Source organism: Nannospalax galili, unplaced genomic scaffold, assembly GCF_000622305.1.
Source record: "Nannospalax galili isolate Female #2095 unplaced genomic scaffold, S.galili_v1.0 scaffold698, whole genome shotgun sequence".
NCBI lineage: Eukaryota > Metazoa > Chordata > Mammalia > Rodentia > Spalacidae > Nannospalax > Nannospalax galili.
In genome coordinates, this window is record NW_008341886.1 from 513,946 (window position 1) to 541,558 (window position 27,613).

Consider the following 27,613-nt stretch of genomic DNA (forward strand, 5'->3'; position numbering starts at 1 on the left):
ATAACATTATAGAAATTTCTTGAAGTATGTACATCATAAAAAGAGATTAAAAGGAGCTATCCTGTATCAAGGGGACATTGTGCTTCCTAGACATCATTGGCTAATGAAGAAAATAAAAAGAAAACCAAGAAAACCTCAATATCAGGAATAGACTCCTGTGCTGGGTAGCTTTGGTTGTCAGCTGGACAGTGGAATCTCAACTGGGGAATTGCTTCCATTGAATTGGACTATGCCCATCTCTGTGGGGCATTTTCTTGATTACTAACTTATGTGGGAGGACCCAGCTCACTGTGGACAGTGCCACCCCTGGTCAGGTGGTAATGTATTGTATAAGAAAGCACATTGAGCATGGGCCAGGGGAGCAAACAAGTAAGCAGAGTTCCTCCATGGTCTGTGCTCCAGGTTCTTTCCCTGAGTCCCTGCCTTGACTTTCTTGAAGATGGATTATGCTTATAAGCCAAATAAACCCTTTACTCTCCAAGTTGTTTTGGGTTGGTGCTTTTATCACAGCAATTAAAGGCAAACTAAGACAAATTTGGTACCAGGATGATAAGGTATTGCTGTGACAGACCTGAACATACATGTCTGGAAGGATTGGGGAGATTTTGGGAGCTTTCGATTGGAAAATTGCTTGGAATTCAATGGGCTGCTCTATAGGAATTTGGAAGATAATGTTGAAAGGTATTGATGGTGGAGGCCTGGCTTGTGGTGCTTCAAAGGGAAGAAAGGACTATATCAGAGCTGTTTGTGTGTAATAAGGAATTTTTGAAATGAATCTTTTTGTGCTTTACTGGGACAATTGATTTTGTTTAGCTGAGGTTGAAAATCAGCAGTGAATAACAACAGACTGGCATCATTGAAGTGAAATCTTCCTGGAAGTATTTCCTCAGGATCAGCACACAGAAATTATGATTCAGAGAAGGCCTGAGCCTTCATCTCAAACTGCAGCAGGACTTGGTTAATGTGTAAGACTCTTCTACTTGGTATATATTTTTAAGGCATGAAGGGGTCCTAGAGAGCAGTAGAGATTTGGCAATGTGAGAGGCCAAGAAAAGCCATTGCTGACGGTATAGCAGTAATTGCAGTCAAGACCCCCAGGATGGAGAGGACTGTGGAGAGTCTCCAAGATTTTACACACTGAGAAGCCAGAAGGGCCCATTGCTGAGGATGAAGTGTCAGTTTCAGTGGAGACCCCAGCATATTGAAGATGCCAGGACTATGAGATGACCACCAACGGCAGAAGCAGGTATTGAGTGGAGGCAGGCTGAGCCTATGACACAAGCTGTATATGCTGTGCACAGCAGACTCAGAGAAGTGGAGCTGTGCAAGCCCTTTGCAGCCCAGAATCCTAGATATCCAGCCTTGAGCTACTTTGCTGGACTTTTGTTTTGCTTAAATGCACCTGATTCTTCCTTTTGAAATAAGACAGTTTTTCTTTTGGATTTTATAGAGGCCCACAATTAAGAGACTTTTAAAAAGACTTTGAACTTTTAAAGTATTTGAACTTTTTAAAGACTGAGGGACTTTTAAACGTTGTACCAATTTATGTTGATATTGGCATTAATATTAAAATCATACTCTGCAGATAAAAAATGGAAAGACTGTGGTGTAATAGTGATATGTTGGGTGTCAAGTTGACAAGGGGGTCATTGTGCTGGATAGCTTTAGTTGTCAACTTGACATACCTGGGTTGAGGAAGTCTCAATTTGGGAATTTTCTCAATTAGACTGGGCCTGTGGGACATTTTCTTAATTGTTGAGTAATGTGGGAGAGCCCGTCCCACTGTGGATCGTGCCACCCCTGGGTAGGAAGTCCTGTATTGTATAAGAAATCAGGTTGAGCATGGGCTAGGGGAGCAAGCCAGTAGGTAGCTTTCTTCCATGGTCTCTGTTCCAGGTACCTGCCTTGATTTCTTGCCTTGGCTTTCTTTATGATGAACTGCCCTTGTAAACCAAGTTGGTTTTGGTCAGTGTTTTTATCACAGTAATTGAAGGCAAACTAAAACATAGGCTCTCAAGTAATGCTAGCCATTGTCCCTTCTCTTGGTTACCCAAAAGAACTGGATGGTAAAATTCTATTACTAAGGATGCTACATACATGAACTGTAGAACAGACAAGGAGAAATCATGCTGAGCTGACTTCAGAGCCTCATCTCCCCTGGCTAGTTTTCATGGACTAGAACATGTTATGCATGCTCCAGAAGGAATAATAACAATAATATATAATAATAATAACCAACCTCACCAGTTCTGACATTGATAGCAGACTAAGGAACACAAGGCTAGACAGTTCACATCACATAGGGGAAAACATCCTATTTGTTTTCTACTAAACAGTTATATCAGCAGTAATTTTAAGAACACCTGTTGATTCTTGCCTAAGATTGTCTGTCTTAGCCAGAAGATAACATTTAAAATTTAAAAAGTAGATAGATGGCTGATAGATATATTGATATGGAGATGTAGATAGAGATAGAGAAATAAAGAAATGAGAGGGATACAGAGAGAGAAAAAGAGAGAAGTTTTGACTTGTTTTTTTTTTTTTTTGGCCATTTTGAGACAGGGTCTCCCTGTAGCCCCAGCTATCCTGGAACTCACTATGTAGACTGGGCTGGCCTTAAACTCAGAGATCCACCTGCCTCTGCTTCCCAAGTGCTGGGATTAAAGGTGCATGACTTTTTTTATCTGACCAGTTGAACTTCATGAAAAGCAGTACCTTAGCTATCTTTCAAACTCATAAATTTTAGAAAACTCATTTCAATTGAAGAAGTCCTGACAAAAAGGCCTGGCTAGCTGCTACATAATAACTAATCCTGAAATTCTGACTCACTTTAGATTAGGAAAATGTTTATTAACTTTGTCCAAATAAAAAAATCAGTTTCATGCAATCAAAGTAGTAAAACTGATCTGAAGACATTTATTTGGGAGATTTTTTACATATTTAATATTTTTTAATTTTAAATTCTTTAAAAATGTTTTATTTATTATTTTATGCACCTGAATGTATTGTCTGCAAGCATGTAAGTGCACCTGTGTCTTGCAAGTCTGTGAAGATCAGAAAAGAAGAGGGTGTCAGATTCTCCTGGAGCTGGAAAAATAGATGATTATAACTATCATGTGGGTACTGGGAACTGAACCTGGGTCCTCTGTAAGAGCAGCCAGTGTTCTTAACTTCTGAGCCTGCTCTCAGACCCAGTACTAATTTTTCACAATACATTTATCTTGCATGTGTGTGTATGTGTGAGTGGATGTGTGCACTTATGCTCACTAAATGACTACATTGGCTGGCTAATGAACTCTAGGAATCTGCCTGTTTTGTGCCCTCAACACTGACCTTTCACATGGATGTTAGGATCTGAGTTCAACTCCTATAGCAGACACTTTACCCACTGTCACATCTCCAGCCATTTGCATTTTTAATTAAAACTTGATTTTGGTATATATATATATATATCTTAAATTTTTAGTTTAATGTTTTTCTATATTTTATAAAACTCTTGCTGTACCAGTCAGAGTCTATTGTCAAGTACCACAACTGGTCACACACAGACACTGTCTATGGATTGTCCAGGCCTAAGTGACATCTCTACAATGAAACCTCTACACCTAAGGCTCACGGAAAAAAAGGGGTGAAGAAGAGGGCACTAATGAATCTCTCAGTTCTCATTAATGAATCTCCCTCATGCAACAGAGGGCCAGGAACACAAAAGGTACAAATGACCAAAGCATAGAGATTAATAGTCTGCAGAATAGTTATCCTTGGAAATGAATCCTATATTAAATTTCACTCACCCAGGCTCAGGGACCATCGAGGAAGAGGGGGAGGAAAGATTGTAAGAGTCAGGGAAGAGGTACATGACCATATGTAAACAAGAAACCTACAAGCTCCTGGGAACCTGTTCATATCATTCTATGGCAATGGCGTCAGCATACACAAGTTCCATGTAAACTCTGGCAGACAAAAAACCACCATAGAACTGGAAAAATGAACTGAAGACCCCAATCGTAGCTGAAGAAATATTGGCAACTGATTACTGCTGGGTGAGAAAGAGCTGATCTTCCTAAAACAAGGGACTCTAGATAGGTTGACTAGACTTCAGTGGAGGAACTTGCAGTGGGGAAAGTCTGGGGACACTGACTTGACACAGTGGGTCTTAACACAGATGACAGAGTATAGGGGTTCCAGTTGGCGGACGGAGCTATGTGAGGGTGCCAGTGGGGATAAAGCAGTGATTATTTTACACGCCTTGGAGGATAAGCTTGATTCATCCTTGTAAAACTGGATTAATAAGCTATGAAGATAAAGTATAAAATTTTGCTAACAAGTTATAAAAAAAGTGTCAAACTCTGACACCTGGCCTTTTTCCAGCAGATTTATTTTCCTTATTGAAGCTTTATCTCCTGCATAACTGCTATGAGAAAATTGGTAATACTATAAAGTAGATAAATTCAACTTATAGCTGAGCCTTTGAAAGACTATATGTAGTTAATGATTTTTTCTGTGACAAAGTAACTATTGGAAATATAACATTAAATTTGATCATGAGTAATAATATTAGAAATAGATAGTAAACTTCCTTAAAAAATTCTCAAGACACATTTATGTGAATTTTTATATTTTCATAGGAACCAGATAATATTTGTAGTTCTGAGATATTTGCAGTCATTTTAATTGTATGTGTAAACTGGGAATAATTTTAGACTATAGCGTTAACTTTAACTACAGAGTTTTGGTTGTACAATAGAACTTGAGAAGTAATTCCTTGTAAAAGGATATGGCTGTTATAGAACCAGACTCTCTTATATCTATGTGTTTCAGAACTAAGTTGCCAGAATTTAATTCTGAAACTCATCATGGTCCTTAGTTGCATGAATCCTCACAATAAATAAATACGTTAAACAAACTAGAAAAAAACGGAAGACCATGTAAACACCGGAAAATTCTTCGAACTAGGAGTATACATGGAGACCTGTCACAGTATTTTGTTTGTTTTACTTTTTGTTTTCATTTCTCACTCTTCACCCCATGCTGTTTCTTCCTCTAGAGACATCAGAGCAAAGAAGCATTTACAGCCAAGTCTTTGCTGTGACCTCACGCATCATTAACTGTTGTCGAATGAAAACGATTGTTTCATAACAGCAAATATCATCCAAAGTTGAGCTATCAGTATAGTTCTAGAGAGGATGCTCTTGTCATAACAGTTATGAAAATAAGATATCTTTTGACTAGTCACATGAATGCAAATAAAAGAGTTTCAGATAAATTTCTTATATGGAACGGCTATTACAATTTCCATGGGTGGGAGAATCAATATTCTATACTTTATTCTCTGGCCAAATAAAAGGGTATTTTCTGGCTGACTGGTTATTGCAGATCAATTTTTGATGTGCCACCTGAAAACCAGGTAGCTTCCTGTGAACAGAGAGAAATATAGCATACTTTGGAACCAACTTCTATATATCCAGCCAATGGGATATTTTTTGACAAAATACCTTGAGGTAGGAAACAGAATTAATCAATCAACAGCTCTCTGTTTTTTTTTTTTTTTTTCTAAAGGGAATTAAAAAGTGAGAATTATTCAAATGCTTTGTGTTCCTAGTTCTATGCTTATCAACTATAACTGAGCATCTATGTTTGCCTCCTGAGATGTAAGGAACCAAATTCAGTGAGAATGTTGTCTCTAGATTCAGTCTCCTTGGGATGGATTCTGATCCACCATCAGTTTTAGGCTGAACGTCAGAAGGGTGCTTGCTGTGCTCCATGGTTTTCAGTTTCCTTATTTGTAAGACTAGAAGATTAAGACTGCTAAATGTGTTACTTGTATGAGCAAACAAGACTGCAATGGGCTGAGACAGTCTTTGATGCACAGTAGGTGCTACGAGGAACTCAGGTATTGAATTTTTCAGATATATTTGTCTCAGTGAACACAGAGCATCATTGTATACTGTGGCCAGTTTCTTAGAGGAACCCAAGCTCTGGTTGCTGCAAAGGCTGTGCCTGTCCACCCATATTCAAATGTCAGTTAAAGAGACAAGGAACCAACTTGGCTTGGTGGCACAAGCTTTTAATCCTAGTATTCAGGAGACAGAGGTAGGCAGTTCTCCCTGAGATCAAGGCCAGTGTACTAAGTGAGTGAGTTGCAAGGCCATATGGGGCTATAGGGAGGCTCTGTTTCAAGAAAAGAATGAGGTGGGGGAGGGACAGTGAAGGGGAGGAAGAAGAGAGAGAGAGAGCGAGAGAGAGAGAGAAGAGGAGAGGAGAGGAGAGAAGAGAGGATTTAAAATATATTAGCTCATACATTGGGAAGAAGTCTAAAAGAGGTCCAGGGGCCCTCCCCAGTTAAACAGAGGAAGAATTAGGGCAGGGGTAAAAGATGTGCTTAAGGACACACAGTCCTGTTCCTGGGTGACATCACCTGCGTTTTTCTCAGCTCTGCTACTGTAAGATCTGGCTTCTTGAACTGTAGGTTACAACCCTCTATGGGGTTATATAATTTAATGAAGGACTATGGAGAATTTGGCAATATTAAAAAGTTTTCGAACATCTAGTGGCAGCATTTTAATTTTAAATGTAATATGTAATAAACCTAAGTGCTTCCTTCAGCAATTGACCTGTTGCATTGCACAACTTTACTGTAGTCTTGGCTCTGAACACACAATATGGACTCTGCACTGCACAGGCCATCACACCATGAATAATAATAGTAAAAATGTATAGTAGTGGTGGTAATGAATGCTGGAACACCTCAGTTCGGACTCAAGATTATCCCAGGTTATGAATGTAGTGATTTTTTTTAATGTATATACAATGTTTTTGTTCTTGTAGAAATATAATTTAATTATGAAAAACAAAGTCTTTTAAAACCTTTGGATTTGATTTTCTGTGTTTGTTTTGCCTGCATGTGTGGAAGTATACCCATGTACATGTGAAATGTACTTGGAGACCAGAAGAGGGTGTTAGAACCCTCGAACTGGAGTTACAGGTGGTTGTTAGCTGCCACGTGGGTGCTGGGAACTGGAACCTGGGTTCTCTGCAAGAGCAGCCAGTGCTCCTCATTCTCAAGGCTCGAAAGAGACATTTAATATTTTCTTACCACTATACCTTAGCATGTATCAAATTAGTATATCTTTGGATTTTCATTGTATGAGAATGTTTGATTTAAAACTGTGGTTTGAGTCACTTACTTCGCTTACATTAAAAACAGATCCAAAAACATTAAACATATTTTACCATTTCAGACAAAGACAGAATTTCCAACATTTTTTGAAATGGATCTAAACATATGTCTGTTATTTTGTAGCATGTTTTGGGGAGGAATAATGTTGTCAGCACAAAATCAAAACATTGATAAACTCTGGAAAGCTCTAAAGGCATTTAAAGCCTAGAAGCATCAAATATTCAACTAAGATAAAATTCTTTACATTACCTACCAAAGCAAATCTACTTCAAAAGTATCTAAATTTGAGGCTGGGGCACCAGCTCAGTGGCCAAAAGCACTCGTCACTGTTGCTGAGGACCCAGGTCTGATTCCCAGCACCCACATGGTAGCTAACAATTATCTGTAATTCAGTTCCAGGAGAATCCAATACCTTCTTCTCACCTCCATGGGCATTGCATGACACAGATGCACTTATATACATGCAGGCAATGCACTCAAACACACAAATAGCAGTGATTTAAAAATATTTTTTAAAAAATACTAAATTTATTTTTACCTTTAATAAATGTCAAAATTGTATGTATATATTTAAAAGCTTCTTAGTCATAAATGAGTCAAGGTGTTGGCAATTTAGCTCAGTGGTAGAGTGCTTGCCTAGAAAGCACAACGCCCTGAGTTCGGTCCTCAGCTCCAAAAAAAGAAAGAAAGAAAAAAAATAAACATAAATGAGTCAAGAGTAGAAGTTTCCAAAGTCCATTTGTTGAAGTGGTTAGTCTGTTCGTCACTGTCCTCATCAAGCCTGCCAACCTGGCTAAGATAACACAATCTGTTCCAGGTTGTAGTCCTTCCTCATTGGTGAGTATTCTTATCTTGAAAGTAGTCTGTCCTGTCTGTGGTCCCTGGAGCTGGAATTAAGGTAATTTTCTACTCAAGACAATGACACATCCTTGTGCCTTCAGCCTTAAAGTGCCAAGGAACTGGTCAGGTGTCCCTGTTTTCTAGATGGCACTCAAATGACTAGCATGTCTTGACGCAGCAGTGAATAAGTGACTCAATGCTCGAGAGATGGGTACAGCACCCACCCAGAGTTTCCAGGCTTTTATCTTGATTTTACTGTCCTTGTGGCATCAAATAAGTAGTTATTTTTCTTTAAGCAGAAGCAGAACTAAGTGCTTGTCACATACCCAAAGCTTAAGCTAAAAGTATGGAACAATCTCATGGATGCCTACTAGGATACACTTACACGGAGTATTACTACATTCATGTTTTCTATTAGTGTTAGTTTATAGCTGCTTTTCTGGGTTGGTTGAAATGTGTAAAGACATGAAACGGGATGGAGGTGTTAATTTCTGTCACTGTGGTAATTATTTAAATACATACATTTGACATGTAACATCATATTTATACATATATATACAAGAAAATCAGTTTATTATTACTAGATAAAAGAAAATGGTTTATAAAGTCCAAATTACCAAAATAAAACTGTTTGAAAAACAGAATTGAAGCTACTTACCTATCTGTGTAATCTAGTCTTTTCTCTGAGTAAATGCTTAGTGACTCCAGGAAACAAAACAAATGTCCTAGATGTCTGAGGTAGGTTTTATAAGATTCTTAAAGTGTAATCTCTAGATCTGTGTCAATTTCTATGGAAATGTATGTAAAGTCATCTGTTTCATCTCTTGAAAAATGCCTGAGGGTGAGAAGACAGAAGATGCTTTTCTGTTCTAGGCTTAACAGGTTTCATACCATGACCAGCAGAATGCATTTCTGTTAGATGAGGCAGGCAGTCATGGTTGAAAGGGAGAGATTAAGTGGAGTTTTGCACATGGCATGGAGGAACAAAGAAACAGAGAGGAAGACTCCAGGGACAGTCCTGGGAAGTCACACCCTCACTGACTTGCCACAACCAGGCTCTACCTGCCTATGATACCTTAAATATGACTCATCAGTAGATTAACCTAGTATCGTGAGGTCAGATCTTTCATGATCTCATTATCTCCCAATGATAGAATACACGAACTACACGAACTAGGTGAACGCTTCAACAGAAGTCTACTATCCAAACCACACCTTAGAGTGAATTCAGTGATTCCTGCACTGTGTGAGGAAAATGGCTTAGTTCTACTTCCTGTCCATAATGTGTTGGTATTTACCTGTCTCCTGGATGTGTTTCTTGTCTCCATGAACATCCCCTGTCCTCTGTCCATTTGGTCATCTAAGATTATCTATCAGTTGCTACAGCTCAGTCCCTGATCTCCTTGATCCTGAAAACTGCTCACCTTAGCTTCAGCCGTACATCTATACTACCATGCTACCAGGTAGTGGTGTGCTGGTAAATCACTGTTTCTCCTGTGGCCCAGGCTTTTGGAATGGTACTAACAATAAAGATGTTTCATAAAAGTGAACAGTATTCTGTGGCAGTCCTCAATGTGAGTGCAGATTGCACTATGGCTCCTCAATGTGACCGGTAACTAAAACTCACCTTTCTATTCTCTAAAACACCCTGATGTTCTGTTCCCTAAAACCCAGAAGCCTTGCCTCATCTTTTCCAATTTTATAAGTTTACTGTTCCTCAAAGTATGGTCAGTTTAGACCAGAATTCTCTGAGAGTTAGTATGTGTGATTTTGCTCTTTACTGGAGACTGGGGCTTGAGACAAAAAGCTTCTTTAAGGATTGATTTCTCACAATCCAAATGTAATAAATAGGCGCATAACTCAGATATTTAAACAAAAATGTTCTTGCTCTTTCAGTCTCAAATACAATAGACAAACTCACTGAATGATTAAAATGTACAAACTTAAATATTATTTCTTCTGTGATAAGTCGTTATGTGATCTAGAGCACACTTTGCCAAGAAGCTTAAAGAATTAAGGTTCGTTGAAGTAATCAAGATGTAAAATTATAACTCAGTAATCTTCCAAATTGATAGACAAGGAGGGCACACACACACAGATGATACAATGGATTTTAATAAGCTTTTTTGGACGTATTGGGCATCAAACCCAGGACTTGTGCATGCTTGGCACATGCTCCACCACTACAGGACATTTAGAGGGCCAGGCTTTTCAGTTACCACAGAGCTGTGGATGAATTTCATTTTTAATTCATACTTTTTCTACTAGAATTTTAATGCTTAAATTTTCATACAAAGTTTGGTTTTTCTTGTATATGCTAAACAAATGCAGACTCTCAAGATTTACCTCTTTCCCTAGAATCACCACAGATCAAATCTCTCTTTGTACCTGTCATGATGAAGAGAAAGAAGTCAAGGGTAATGGCAAGGCTTGTAATCCAAACACTGGGGAGACAGAAATGGGCAGATGGTGGGGTTCCAAATTCTTTCAGTGAAAGATTATGTCTCATAAAAATGCTATACAGTGCTTGAGGAGCAACAGCTATGGTTACTTTTTACCTCCCCATGCACATGTGTATCTTCACAAAAACATGACTGCCTATACATAAACATGCACACACACATGCGCGCACACACACACACACTAAAGTACTTGAAATTATGCAGGAGATATAAGGGTGAAGATGGGGATGGGATCTAAACACAATCAAAGTATATTGTAGGAAGTTTGCAAAAATTCAATAAAAATAGTATTAAAATAAATAAACATGAAATAAAAATGAAGATAAAAATTATTTAAACTACATGGAAATTCAGACTCTATGCAAATGTTATGTTTGTTGGGGACTGGAGAGATGGCTCAGTGGTTAAGAGCCCTGGCTGCTCTTGTAGATGACCCAGGTTCAGTTCTCAGCATTCACATGGCAGCTAACAAACATCTGCAACTCCAGTCCCAGTGGATCTGATGTCATTTTCTGATCTCTGCAGGCATTGCATGACAAGGGTTCACTTATACATACACAGGCATGACACTCTGTTCCACTAAGTTTTCCCCTTCCTGCTCTCTGTTTGACCTGCCTTCCCTCTCTCAGGGCCTCATGGTCCTGTCGCAGGTTGACAAACCCGCATAACTTTTATCTTGGGTTTTGCATGGTTTATTTGACAGGGAGGGGGTGACTTACAAAAAGGTGGCTTTTCATAACCCACGTGTCATTCAAGCCCTGCCAACAGTCTCCTTCAGCTTCCACCAGTGCACCCCATGGTCTGAAAGGCTGAGTGAACACTTGGCTCTCTCCCTCTCCCTATCTAGCCAGCTGCTTGCTCTGCTGGTGGCTAGGGTCCACCCTTCTTCCCAGGGTGCCCCGTGCCTGCCCATCGCTCACAGAAGAATGAGTGGTTTCTGGGCTACAGTCATACACAAAATATTTTTTGAATGCTGTATTTATTGAAGAAAGAAGTACCTGTATATTCTGATATTGACATTTGTTAATGAATATCTGATATTGAAAGATGGCCCTTTAACCGAATCCCCCACCATAATTAATACTTCGTAGAGTGTAGATATAAATAGTAGAGAGCTTCAGACATACTTTCAAAATTAAAGCCTTAAGGCATCTGGAAAGGAGGTCATGTATGTGCAGGTTTTAGAAAGGAATTCATTTCATACTAGTTCTAAAACAAAGAGAAAGCCACATATCAAAGGAACTTTGGAAGAAAAACTAAAATATAGGGAGAATGAGGCAGGGAATAACACTTTAAATATGCCTTAAATATTTCTCCTGTAGTGAATCCAAAGAATAATAAAGCATCTATGGGAGGAAAGATTGCAAACACTTTGACTTGCAGGTGACCTTCTGACATCAAAGTAGTCATGGTCTCTAGGCAGCTGTAATAGGATAATGAAAAGCATAGCTGTGTCAAACTGAGACAGTGGATCAGAAACAAAAATATTCAGAGGAGGGAGTTCTTTGGTTATATCCACTCAATGCTGGAGGCTGGAAAGCAAAAGAAGAAGAAAAATATCCTGAGCATTTGTGAACTGCAAGTGGGGAAACGGGTTCACAAAGGCTTCTCCCTGAGTCCAGGTCTGTTGGGTCATAAGTTTACAGGTGGCAGAATAGTAGCTGGTTACTGCAGATGTGTTGGTCCTTCACCAAACTTAATGCTACACTGTCCTGCCCCAGCCTCTCAAGGGAAAGATGCTGTTAAATCACATTCTTATAGCATAACAAGAGAACCCCAAAGTGAGTACTTCTGGAGAGTGGAGAGATCATTCAGTTGTTGAGAGCATTTGCTACCTCTCTGAGGTCCCAAGTTCAGTTCCCAGAAACAGTGTCAGGCAGCTCACAACCACTAGCATCTTCAGCTTACACTCAGTACCCTCTTCTGACATCCAAGAACATCATATTCACATGTGACATCCACATTGACATGAGAAATGGCTGATTATAGCTGGGTGAGAGAAAGCTGATCTTCTTTAAGGGAGTGATTCTCGATAGTCTGACTAGACCCCAGTGGATGAGCTTGCATTGAGAGGCATCTCGGTGTACTAACGTGATTCTATAGACCTTAACATATATAGCAGAGTGCATGAAATCCATTGGGGGTTTTAGGGGAATGCAGATGGGGTAGGGGATATACAGATGATTAAGATGCTTTATATGAAATGCACATAAATTCAATATTGGAAGTATTTAAGTATCTGGAAATAATCCAGAGGAAGGGAAGCCTCTGGATTAACCCACCACAAGTTTTATGCTAAGGGTGTGATCCTCAGGATGGCTCCATGCAGCTGTTGTAAGTTCTTACCTGTTTTCTTTGGTCACTGGGGCCAGCCAGGACTCTGACTCTCCCATTGAATTCCTCTGTGAATTTTTTAATCACTATACACCCCTGCCTTGATATACTACTTCATTGCTGGCCTCCCCACAAGGGGGATATGGAATGTGTTACCTCCAAACGTCTGAGCCTGAAGAACTCTTTCCTCAGCATAAATTAATAATCTCAGGATTTTCATTACAATAATTCAGATGATTAATACAAATTCAAGGAATGTGACCATTTATAGGGCTACAATGTACACATAGTTGGTATAGGAGCAGGAGAAGAAAGAGCAGATAGAAGTATTTGAAACAGGGCTAGAGGGATGACTTAGTCCATCAAAAGCCTGCCATGCAAACATGGGGACTGAGTTCAAATCCAGATTCCACATGAAAAAGCCAGCTATGGTGGCATGTTCTCATAATCCTAGTGTTAGGTGTCAGGGGTAAAGGTGAATCTCTGGAACTCGATTGCCAGCCAGTCTAGATTGCTTGCCTACCATCAGGGTACTGAGAACCTAAGTCGCAAATAGCAGGGTGGACAGTGCCTGAGAAGTGATATCTGAGGCTGACTTCTGGCCTTCAAATACTGACACATGTTTATGTGTGCCTGCACCTTCACAAACACACATGCATATGCACGCATGCACACACACACACACACACACACACACACACAGAAGTAAAGTAATCCTGAGACATTTTCAGAACTAATGACAAACTCTAAACTGGGGAATCTCTGAGAACCCCAAGAATGAAAGCTTTTACCTCAGTGCATCAGATTCAAGTTGCAGTGCCCACAGACAAAGAAGCAATTCTTGGAATAATCCAAACAAATGAGAGGTGAAAGGCTATATTTATAGTTGAACAAATCTACAAAAAGCGCAGATTTTTGTAAAGTAAAGCTTACTGAAATTATAAAATATTATTTGAAAAAGCTATCTAATTTAGAAATGTACATCCAGTGAATCTGTGAGAAAGTTAAGTATGACAGTCTCTGATGCCAAATATATGAAACACTCAGCTCCAGCATATCAAAGCATCAAGAAATGTTTGAGCACTTCAAGGAAAAGGAAATGATCCTCTTCATGGTCCCCAGAAATCACTCACCTTTAGACCAACTTCTGAGTACAGAAGCCAAGGCCTTGAGCACAGTTAAAATGCTGCAATTCCACATTGGCTATTCTCATACATTCTTTCTCATCTCATTCAAGATATAAATCTTCTGCAGTCCGGTAATGTCCCAAAGGCATGGAGTTGCGCTCTGTCTGAAATGTCCCTCTGTACGGGAAGATGTGAGCCTACATTATTAAATGCCCATTAGCCCACACAATGGCTGAATCCTACTCACAGGACTATCACTAATGTCTACCCTGTGTTAACCCCACAATTTAAAATGTGTGTTGATTCCTATTACTTTTGCCCCAGCTGACTTGAGCTGAATATATCTGCTATCTTTCAGTTGTTTTGAATATAATTTACTATTAAAATGTGTCTTGTGTAATTTTTTGTTTACCAATCCCAAACTTATATAGGGGAAGAATAAGAAGAGTAACCCAAGAAAATCCAATAAAGTCTAAATGTTTCTTATTCTTATCTAATTTTACAATAACTTCATTTTAAATGATAAAACTAAACATATATTGAAAGAATGCTCCACACGAATGAGCCAAACACATTGTATTTATGCACAAATCTCCTGAAACTATCAGAAGCAAAAGTGAGAAACTCACAGGACTCTGTTCCAAGTTGACCCCATTTCACAGGCAGCAGAATAATATCAATTCAGGATTTATTTCAGTTAAAATATATATTGGGAATACTGAGTCAACTACTAAAACAGTAAGGCATGAAACATAATACATTAAGAAAGGAGATCAAGTAGAATTATATAAAATGCCTCAGTTAAAAGCAATAGAAATTAAAGGCACATGGAGTTTGTCTAAAGAGAAATTTGCAAACATGATGCACACCATACATACACAATAATCATGCCAATGAATAATAATATTTAAATATGTCATTTAAAACCAGATACTTTCAGAGTGAATATTTACAATATTTAATTATATATTATTTACAAAAAACTACTTTATACATAAATATTTAAAATGTCTGAAATTAGAGGACTGAAGAAAATCATACAAAACCATCTCTTTAATCTCATAATTTACTTTTCACTCAGTTTCCTTAAAATAAATGCTGTTCCAGAATGTTTTCTATTATTAACTTACTAAATCCAAGCACTTTGAGACCATCATACTATTTCTGTCATTTAAATTATTTAATGCTTGTTTCTCAAATCTTATTTTTTTCTTGGTGTTTCCAACACATACTTTCACTTATGTCTACTAAATCTACAAGCTGCAGCCTTCGCAAACTGACCAGGGGTCAAAGTCACGTTGCTCGGAGCACATACGTATTCCAAACTTGTTGTGCTGCTTCTATCACTTGCTGACATTCTTTTATGGTTCCCAATGAAACTGAAGAAAATTTTATTTTCTTGGTTAATCTTGTCAGTTTCACCCTTAAGGGCTATGTCTAGGTACACAGTTAAGCTTATTAGCCCATCTTAGAAAACTGACACTTAAAAAAAAATGTTATTAAGCTTTTATGCATTTCGTACAACAATTTTTAAACAAATTTAGACCCACTTCCTCCATCCATGCCCCCTAACACCCCATGGGAGCTCATGCATTCTGCTGTACATGTTTAGTCCTATTCAGTCAAGCATCTCTACCCAGATGTCTTTCAATGCAAATTCACCCATTGGAGTCTAATCAGTCTATCAAGGGTTCTAGTAAGTAAAGCATACTCTCCCTTATCCAGTGCTAATCTGTCTCCAATAGTTCTTAGTCTAGGACTGGTTTTCCAACTATTTCTCTTGCTGCACTCTGGGCCCTTCTCTGATTGAGTTGGCATGGGTCTTGTGCTCAACGCCACCATTGCTACAATTTCACATGTGCAAACTTCCGGTGACCTGAAAGCCTTTGCTTCCCTGTGTTCATGAACAGCTCTTGCTCTTACAATCTTTTGGCCCCTTCTTCCTCAATGGTCAATGAGCCCTGGGTGGGTGAGTTTCATATAGGAGTCCCATCCAGGGATACACACTCTACAGTCTCCAATTCTTTAAGACTTGACCAGTTGTGGCCTTCTGTGTGTACCACACTCCATTGTATAGGAAGTTTTACCATTGAGAGCTGAGTTGAGGGATGCATTAGTTTTCTCTCTACCCCTTGTTCCACTATGTTCCATGAGCCTTAGGTGTAGAGATTCAACTGTAGATGTGCAACCTAGGACTGGGCATTTTTCAGATGTATATTCTCTGTGTCTGAAGAGTGACACTTTTATCTTTATAAAATGTCACCTGGTTTCTTAGGTGATGCTTCTAGTTGATTACATTTGTTATAAATATCACAATATCAGGTCTTTCACAAAAACTTTGGCCAGATTTTATAATCAATTACTGTCCACCATTTTATGAGTGTCTGAGGTGAATGCTTTTCTTCTACAGAACCCAGCGTTAGCTTAGGCTCTTGTTTTAATTGATGGGTGTAATTCATTAACATCAAGTAACTTAGCCATGTTTTTTTCTTCTGTCTTCTGTCCTCCACTTTGTGTTTTGTGTGTGTTCTTTGATTTTTTTCATACATTTCACATTGTTTTTACCTTGTCTAGTTATTGTTTATTTGGGGTGATAAATATGTCTTTAGAATTTGTATCAGTAAAATGTTTTCTTTTTAAGCTTTTGTGGATCATTTACACATAGATGATTTAGAAATTAGTAAAACTGATCTCAATATTTCACATTTATCTAAATATTTGTTTCTAAATATTGTAATTAGAATTCAAATTATTTTGATGGCAAAACACAGCACACTGGACCTTTGACAGAAAGACAGATACTTTGCCAGTGTTTAGTCTAAAGTAGAGAAGGCTACCCAGGTAGTGACACGTAAGATGTTATCTTCTGGAGATAGAGCAACCTGAAACTGGGACTATAATTTGACGGTTATTCAAAGTCAGGCAGCTTAGTGTTGTGTTTATGGAGTTTGGTGTGATGAGAGATGCCATTTCTTCAAAGTACCACCAGGAGGTGATAAAGTTGCTTAATTAGTGGGTTCATTCACTCACTCTTCATTGAGTTTGGCCATTTAATATATCTGTATAGATATCCAAATTTTACTTAATTTGTATGCTAACAATGTCTATTGAAGTCTCACCAATATATCTATATGTACATATAAATCCATATCCATATATATTCTCTTTAAAGGGATGTTTTCAACTCTCTAACTGAATAGGTTGTTTTTCTATACTTGAGTTGGTTGATTAATTTATGTCTCCAGAACATTTAACACACTGAATATGTTTATGCTATTTATAATTGTGAAAATTTTGCTAATAACTTTTACAGAGAAAATACACTTATTTTGGAGAAGTCCTATTAATTGTTTTTGTTCTTTTCTCAGTCTACAACCTGTTTACATCATCATAGGCTACAAAGCAATGCTTTGTATACTGTCCTAAACACATTATAATTTGAGATTTTAAATTTCATCAATATATTTCATTTATTTTTATATAAAACTGAGTTTTATGAGAAGAATCATTATTTTCCTATGGAGATATATCCATGCTGAGATCACTTTTGAAATAATCTTTCTTTCCTTGCATTTATCTGAAAAGTAGTCTGCCTTTCTGAGTTTATCTCTCGCCCTCATTTTACCATTTATGTCTGCCCCTAGTCAATGCTACATTAAAAATATTTTATAAATTATTTGTATTTTATGTGTATGAGTGTACCACCTGCGTGTGTGTAGGTGCAATGGTGTCATGCAATGCCCACAGAGGTCAGAAGAGGGTGTGAGATTCCCCCGGAACTAGAGTTACAGAGGGTGATTAGCCATCATGTGAGTACTGGAAAACAAACCTGGGTCCTCTGCAAGAGCAGACAGTGCACTTAACCACTGAGCAATCCCTCTAGTCCCAGCACATTCTTTTCATCACTTGGAAGTATACAAAGTTTCAAAATGTAACTGAATAGTCCTTCAGGTATTTTTTACCTAAAAAGTACCCTTTATAGTACACTTTACAGTAAAACAACAGTTTTATTCTCCAATCTGAATCATGCTATCAGAAAAACATATGCAAAAAATATCTTGTGGAACAAAGTGTACAACAGCGAATCTGTGTACAAGATTTCACAAAGACATACTCCTAAAATATAGGGTTGCAGAAATGACTCAGTGGTTCAGAGCACATAATCGACTTCCAAAGGCCTAAGGTTTGTTCCCACCACCCTTAATAGTTTCCTGACAACTGCCAATAACTCCAGCTCCAGGAGATCAACAGCCTCTTCTGGATAGCATTGGCACCTATTCTCACATGGACATTATCCTCCCCTCTCCCAGGTACACATAATTAAAAATAAAATACATCTTTTAAAAATATTTTATTGATTCTTTTAGAAGTTTATATAATGTATTTTGACTATACTCAGACCCCCATCTCCTCTGAGGTCCACTCTGACTACCCTGCCCCTCTCAGTTCATGTCCCCCTTTTTAAGAAACAATTTAAGCCAGTAAATACATATCAGTATAATCACTTTGGTTATAGTAAACAGAAATAAATTTGATAGGTCAAGATTTTAAAGAAAGTAAACACAATAGGATTTTCACTGCAATAACCCAAAGTAAAAACACAAAAAAGTCTAGAAAACAGCAAAAAACAATATCATTTTCATTTTGGTAATTTTACAACTATCAGGAAAAGTAAAAGAATATTATAGTTTTAACAAGATATTCTTTTATATATTGCTGAATTATATATCTGCTGAAAATTTATTTTTATATGACATAATAGTGTTGGATTAAATACTTAATTGAAACAAAACTTTTAGTTTTTATTAGGAGGAAATAAATCCATTTTTGCATTCTAAATAGTTTCCATTAAATATGAAAGAAAATATAGTAACTCTGTTAGATGCATGTTGTTCTAAACATGGGACAGTGGCCATGTTTAATTACAGTGTGAGAAACAAAAGCATTCCATCAATTATTATCTGTGATATTTAAGAAAATTCAGTGACACAATTGAATAATTCCAAGTCAATGGCAGAAACTAGAACACAAAGGAAGATTTCTGAATAAATCAATGGAATCAGGAGTTGTGCACACATCTCAAAATATAAGCATGCATTCTGTCCCCTCAAATGGCATTACTAAGGATCAAAGTATATACAGCACAAGTGTAAGCCCAAATCCATATGTCTGTATGTCCTTAGACATCCCCAGGATCTACCACTGACAGTAACCCTAATTAATTAACTGTTTTTCTGGGAAAATGGCTAGACAATGAGAAAGAACTGGAAAACTAGGAATCGAATATTGAAAGCTTCTTTTATTAAACCACACTAGCCTTGTCTGTGAAATAAACACTGAAATAAATAGCTATGAGAACCCTTCCAAGATTAATCATATTTTACTAGAGATTTAGACTTCCTGATTAGACATCTGTATCTTAAAAATTAACAAGTAATGCTTTCTCAAACCCTTGCTCAAAACCTAAAACACTGTGATTATAAAGTGTAGTTACTATGCTGTATTTACTGGTTTTTATTTAAATGACACAGTCAGTGCCTGGAAAAATGGTATTATGGTGTGGAATGTGTTTACAGCCATGCAGCAAAAGGAATCCCATGGTTGTTCCTGTTTCTTCATTTTATGCTTAAACTTCTCTGCTTGATGATATTTGGCAAGCCATCAGTGCAGATGCCACTGTGGAGGTATGTTGTAGATGAAAATTAGTATTTAATTAGGTCAATTTGAATGCATAAAATTATTCCAATAATCCACGTGAGTCTATTGAGCAGAAGGCACCAAGAGAAAAAGACTGAAGTCTTATTTTACCCTGAAAAAATGGAAGTGCCCCTAGTCTTCCTTAAATTTGAACTGTTACATCAGCTTCTCCCTGGGTTTCAAGACAGTCAGGTAATAGGAATAATTTTTTCTCTCCACAGTCTCCACACTAAAACAAACTAATTCCTTAGCATACATCTATACACAGACTATAACTGAGAGAGAGCAACTTTAAATTTGGGTTTGTGATCCAACCAGAATATGAAATAGCTATACAGAAGCTAAACAGATTTGTATACATATCTTTGTATCTCTTCCTCCCACGTGTTAATTTTGATGACAAAACTGCTTCAGCATGTACTTTAAGAAAGAAAATTAAGAAGCATTTTACTAGTTTTCTTAGGGCTACAGTTTGTAACCTGAAAAATCTCCCTTCATTTTCTATTTAAAATTATATCAAACTTTATATTATAGTGTTAATTAATATGTAACCTGTATTGCTATTCATAGTGTTTCATAAATATTTTTAAAGGGCACAAAAGCGATAAGATTCAAAAGGCAATGCGTTGAATTGACAACCTAGAATCATACAAGAATCATCTAGCAGATAACAGAAGATTGGTTTATTTTAAACAGGAAATGAGAAATTTCTTGCAAAATCTTTCATTTAAAAATGTGGAGAGTTCCATCCATTTACCTACAAATTTCATAATTTCTTTCTTTACTGCAGAGTAGTACTCCATTGTGTAAATGTACCACATTTTCATTATCCACTCATGAGCTGAGAGACACTTAGGTGGCTTGATTCACTTATCTATTGTGAAAAGATCAGCAACAAACATGGATGTACAGGTGTCTTTGCAGTAGGATGTGTTTGAGGTACTTGCCAAGGAGTGGTAAATCAGGTCAGATATTAGGTTCATTTTCAGTTTTTTAAGAGTTCTCCACACTGCTTTCCATAGGGATTTCACAAGTTTTCAATCCCAACAGCAGCGGATGAATATTCCTCTTTCCCCACATCCTCTCCAGCATTTGGTATCATTTGTTCTCTTGATCTTAGCCAGTATGACTAGGGTAAAATGGAATCTTAAAGTCATTTTAATTTACATTTCACTAATTACTAATTATGTTGAATACCCTTTAAGATAATTCTAGCCATTTTTATTTCTTCTTTTGAGAATTCTCTGTTTAGATCTTTAGCCCATTTTTGAATTTTGTTACTTGCTTTCTAATTCTTTGTTTTTTTGAGTTTTTAATCTTTTCTGAATGCCAGACCTTGATCATATGTGTCACTGGTGAAGATTTTCTCTGACTCTGGATTTTCTCTTCACTTCCTTGGTTGTTTCTTTTGCTGTACAGATGCTTTTTAGTTTAATGAGATCCCACTTGTTGATTCTTGACTGTAATTCCTGAGCAATTGATGTCTAGTTTAGAAGATGCTATCTTTTCTCCAGTGAATTTTATTGGCCCCTTTGTCAAATTTCAGGGTGCAGACATTGCCTATACCCATGCTTGCATCTTTGTGTTCCATTGATATACAGGTCTATACTAAATGAAATAACACAGACTCAGAAAAACAAATGACATGCATTCTCCCTCACACGTGAATACTAGCACCAAATCTTTATATGTGAATATGTATCCAGATGTACCTTCAGGAACCAGAATAATGAAAAGAACCAGGGAGGTAAAGGAAAATAAAAAACCTCAGAGTGAAGAATGGCAGGAGATAGGTGTTGCTAAGGAAGAAATGGATAAAAATGGGGTTATTTGGATGGGAGGGTTGTGGGAGGGTTATACAAGTAAACTTCCGAATAAAGAGAAAGAAAGTGCCCAAGAGAGTTGGGACCATAGGAGACTGGTATTATCAAGGGAGCATTTGGAAGTATGGAGACACATTAAATGGGTAAAACCATGGCAGAAGTGCTAGGCAGAGAGAGAGAGAGAAGGGATAATTAAGACTAGCTAGTTTAAAAAACCAGAGGGAACCATATTAGTCAACAGTGTAAAGACAAATTACACATACACTATCTCTACATGAATTCATGTGTATAGCTAATTCTACATAACAAGAAACAGTGCTGGACAGGAGAAACCTTCCCTTCAATGTCTGGCCAGGGTGGTTGAAGTGACTCCCCCAAATTACACAGGATATTGTCACAACTTCCCATGAAGGATAATTGTGGGAGACAGGCTTGAGCCTAGGGTGATATTGCAACTGTCGGGGCCATGTGGTTTCCAGTAATCCAGGCTCTGTAATCTGAAACCCAGTATGCTAATGAGGCATCCTACCCTCTATTCTGTGATAGGACGTTATGTGAATAGAATGATGCTAATAAAATATCCTACTTGCTGTACTGTGATAGGACGCTAAACCTGTTATGCTAATGAGGTATCCTACTTGATGTAATGTGATTGGACCACTACCCCTATATAAGTTTGTGCCTTCCTGCAATAAACCAGACCTGTGTCACTGAACCTGGTCTCCTGTGTCTGAATGTGGCTCCACTGACACTGTCTCCTCACCAGCCCTGGAGTCCGGGACTGGGAAGAAGCAGCAGCAACAGGAGGCAAGCAAAAGAGCTGCCTCAGCACCAGGAAAGCAGAAGAGCAGCCTTGACCCAGGGCAGGGAGAAGAGCAGCCTCAGCCCAGGGCGAGTGGAGGAGCAGCCTTGATGCCCACAAGAATGAAGGAGCAGCACCCATGAGAACAGAGGAGAGGCTGCCACTGGCAGTGACCACAGCTGGTGCCCAATGTGGGGCCCGAAGCCTCCTGCCCCATGGAGCTGTAACACTCTGAGAACAATCGGGGCTCCCGATGCCCTCTTTGCCAGTGATTCTTCTGTGGGTGCTTGCTGCTTTCATTTTTCTGGCTCGCAGTCTTTGGTTTGGCATGTCGCTACTGTCTCCGCCGATCATCTTCCTGACTGGTTCCTGAGTCCTTCTAGGTATGTCTTTCAGGGTGAGTGACCTCCAGTATGAGGAATAGTCATCCACCTGCTGCCAGCCCCTGCTCTGCTGCACTGGTTTCTCTCCTCAGGAGTAGGAAAATTAAGGTAATAGAGAAGGAAGTAACCAAGTTATTAGATGAAGTGTTAGCTCTTGCTCCTTGGTTTACAGATTCCTGGTGTTGGGATCTAGAGCAATTGGCTTGTGTGCTACTCATACCCAGAAAGAGAGAAGTCAGGGAGGGGCGTCCATTATCTGGGCCGCTCTACTCCATTGTGACTGCCATTCTGGCCTCACTTCAGGGAGTTCCCCCTGATGCCCCGAGCAGAATAATCTCATACTAAAAAACATAGATAAACAAAGCAACAGGATAGTGGGGACGGCTTGTCCCAGGTGTTTCCAGTCAAAACCACACTAACTCATTTCTCTTATGATGTGGAAATGATGACTGCTAATAATGAGGTAAAAAATGAGGAATTAGGGTTTGAGGGTCCCCCTGATGAAAACAGGAATCAAGATCACCCCTGCTCCACCATTATGGGGAGGTGGCTACCCTCCACCATCTAGTATTGGCTTTGATAAAAAACGGGAAGTTAAGGCAGCCATTACGGGTCGATGGCTACTTTAAAGTTTCCCCCCAGTCCATCTACCCCTCCCTTCCAGAGGAGGACTGGAAGCCCCTCCTGCCTAGGCCCCTCTCAATGATACAATGGGTGATTTTCCACAGTTTTTTCTGGTTACCATCAATCAGGGACTACAAAACCCCAATGTCTGGAATCCACATTCTCGTGATACTGTAAAAATCTGGTAAGGCAGCCATTGAGGATGGCATTCATTCCCCTTGGTATGGGCAGCTATAAGATACAATCAGCCATGCAGTCAACACCCCCTATGACTGGCAGAATATTGCCCGTGCCTGTCTACAGGGAGGTGATTTTCTCTTATGGAAGGCTGCTTATCAGGACGAATGTGAACAACAGGCAGAGTTCACTAGAAATGCCAATGTTCAAAACATTCGGTTTGACACCTTGGTAGGGCATGGCAATTTTGAAACCCCACAAGCTCAGGCACAGTGACCTCCTCACTACTTTGAACAAGTGCAGCTTTCCTCGTTCCGTGCTTTCCAAAGTATGCCGACTCGCGAGGATACCAAATTGACCAGATTGATACCAAAACAGGTGAGCCTTTCTCTGACTTCGTTGAAAGGTGCCAACAAAGTATTAATAGGAAAATCAGCCATCAGGGGGCCGCAGATGCTTTGCTCAAGAATCTTATACATGAAGGCTGCTCTACCGAGTGTCGCCTTGCCATAGAACATGTTAGACACAAGGATAGCTCTGAATGGGTTATGGCCTGTCAGAATGTGGGGGCCGCTCGAGCTCATGCCATGGATCTCACTGAGGCACTGGCTGCTCATCAGCTGCAGGCCAAGACAGACAAAGGCAAATGTTGGGCTTGTGGAGGACAGGGTCATTGGTCTCGCACCTGCCCTAACAATATCTGGCAGATGGACATTACTCACACCCTTTCCTTTGGCAAGCTCAAATATATCCATCATATTATTGACACCTGTTGTTAATGCAAGGGCGAGGCTATGCTTGTCTCTTTCCAGATAATGTTCCAGCCCCAATTTAGATCCCAGTTCAAAACATTAGAGTTTCCTGCGACGGAAAGCCTCCCTCCACAACCACTGACCCTGGAGATGGCAGCCCTGACCCTGGAGGAAGTGACACACCTCTCAACCACCAAAAGACCAACCTAACATCACAGACAACGAAAGCCACCAAGCTGGGGAGACCTCAAAGATCTCTCTCCACAAACAGAGACATTAGCTAAGCTAAGTCCTCAATCTAGAGGAAATCCTTTGTCTATGTTCCTTATTATTTATGTTATTAGTATTGTTAACTCTCAAGCTCTAGCAACTCTTGTTCCATGAAAAAAGTCTACATCCCCTGGCAAAATGGTTGCCTGAACTACAGATGTACATGTACCATGCTCCTGTCTGCCTTAGCTGTTCCCCTTATTATACTAACTCTTCTGATTTTTGGACCCTGTATTGTCAAGGGTCTCCTTATTTTGTTAAAACTTGTATTTCTCTGGGTCAGTTAGCTGTTGCCCCACCTCCAGATCTTGCCAGGCATATGTCTGCAAACAAGGACCCACTGTTCCTTGCCCTTATCAACATATAATTGGCTTCCGACAGGTTTCAACAAATTCTTGACCATTGAAGATGCCTTTAAAAAGGCCAATACTGGATGTACTGTCTCTCTCTCTGCCAAATCACACAAAGGGACCCACCCTTTGAGGGCTGGTAGTCAATGACAGGTAAGATCCCAACAGATGAGGTGGGACAACTCAAGACAGGCACAGTCCTTTATGCTGGGTGACCCTTGAGGTGGGATCAACAATGCAGGGGCTAAGAATCTTGACTCCCACTGGTTGGCATGGAGTTGGCACCACCTGCTCTTAAGGAAGCTCGCCATCTTGAGGGAGGGGGCTCTTGATACAATGACCCCCTGAGCCATTGTACTTTGCCTTGATGTATCTGGACTGATATCAATATGCTATATACCTCACCTTTAAAAATAAAAAATGGGGGAGATGTGGGAGACAGGCTTGAGCCTAGGGTGATATTGCAAGTGTCAGGGTCACGTGATTTCCAGGAATCCAGGCTCTGTAATCTGAAACCCAGTATGCTAATGAGGCATCCTGCCCTCTATTCTGTGATAGGATGTTAAGTCTGTTATGCTAATAGGATGATGCTAATAAGGTATCCTACTTGCTGTACTAAGCCTGTTATGCTAATGAGGTATACTACTTGCTGTGCTGTGATTGGACCACTACCCCTATATAAGCTTGTGCCTTCCTGCAATAAAGCAGACCTGTGTCACTGAACCTGGTCTCCTGTGTCTGAATGTGGCTCCGCTGACACAATCTCCTCACCAGCCCTCGGGTCTGGGACCAGGCAAAAGCAGCAATGACAGGAGGGAAGCAAAAGAGCTGCCTCAGCACCAGGCAATCAGAAGAGCGGCCTCAGCCCAGGGCAGGGAGAAGAATGGCCTCAGCCCAGGGCGAGCAGAGGAGCAGCCTCAATGCTCATGAGAACAAAGGAGCGGCACCCATGAGAATGGAGGAGAGGCCGCCACTGGCAGTGACCACAGATAATCATTAGGCTGTGTCTATAGAGTGGCTTCCCTCATTCTACCTATTTCCATTGTACCTATGGCATTCCATAACTCGGACTTTAGATAGTCACTTCTTGTGTTACTGAATTTAGTTAATCTTATCAGTGTATTTTAGCAGTATGAAGAATTGTTCATAAGGCAGCTGAGTATCATATCCCAACTCAATGGATGTGCTGTATGATGATGAGGTGATGATATTTAAATATATAATTGTGACATCTTTGTGTTGATTTATCTTCTATACTGACCATGGTGTTTCTCAGAAATAACTAACAAAAATAGTTCAGGTGGTTCCCAATGGTAACATAAAAAGTTTGGTCTTTAAATTTTTATTTTTTATTATTTGATAGACACATTTATATAATAAATTTTGTTTTTTTTACTTTTAATTTTATTTTAAATAATTTCATACATATTACCTTTTCATTATTTACATCCTCCTACTCCATCTCAACCCATATTGTACAATTCCTCTCAATATCTTGTATACTTCATTATTGTTGTGTATGTATACATACATTTATAAATCTACCTGTGTGTGTGTGTGTATGTGTGTGTGTGTATTATGCATTGAATTGCTTTAGTCGGACTAGAGTATACTTGTGTTTAGGAAGCTCATTTGGGAATGGATAACCTCATAGGGAGCTAGTGCCTGGAGAAAACTTAGCCTCCCCCCCTCAGCATCCATTGAATGCCTATACCCCATCATCTTCAAGTGGGACCCTGTGAAATTTTCCTCATTCACCAAGACTTGTCAACTGGTTTTTTCATTATGTAGATCTTGTTAGAATACGATACTGTTCATTGGCGCAGCTTCTCTATTATGTCTAGAATGCATTAACTAGAAGCAGGTGTGCTGTCCCGCAACCTCTTTCTTATTTTCTCTTCTTCAGTGATGTTTCCTGAGCCTTAGGTGTAAAGGACACATTGTAGAATTGTCATTTAAGGATGGACATCTCAGTCACTTATTTCCTGCATTTGACCAGTGTGGAAATTTCTACTTCTCTGTACTTGTTGCAAAATGAAACTCTTTTGATGAGTGGTAAGCAGTATACTTAGATCGTAAAAGGAGATGTATTCTGAATATTGTAAGAAATCACATTGTTCTAGGGAAGTGGGTTTTTCTCTAGGATCTGTGATGTCTTCAACCACGTGTACTATGTAAACAGTACAATGCAAGATTTTCCTCCCACGGAGAGGTCATTAAGTCCAAATAAAAGTTACTACTGCACCAATAGAAACAGGTTGCTGTAACAGTCCTTGTGATTCATAGACTTCACAATTGGGTAAGATCATTGCTTGGTATTCTCCTTTGACAGCTTGCATAGTGTTCTCTGATATTATGAGAGCTAGTCTTCAAAGAGGAGGCGTCTAGGTCAGATCCAGCTCAGTTGCTTCAAGTTCTGTGTAACCGAAATATCTCCTTTCTTCAGTAATATTGTCTTACCTTCAAGTTCTGGAAGGCAATCAAAGGTCATGGCAATAGTATGCATTATTTTGGAGGTCTCTTGGACTACCCTCACCAACAACTCAAAGGGAGGTTTCTTGTGCTTGGAACTGTGATTTTCGTTACACAGTCATCAGGTATACACATGCCCTCACATTTATATATGGATATTTTTCAGCATGATCATTAAATATTGTTTCCTTTGACTTTTCACACCACTTAAGCATTTTTATCTATTTTTCCTCTCTCTGCCTCTCTATATCTCCTCCAGTTACTTCTTCAGTGAAAATACCCAAGTTTTCCCTATCTGCCTCTTGATAATTTGTGTTTCCTAC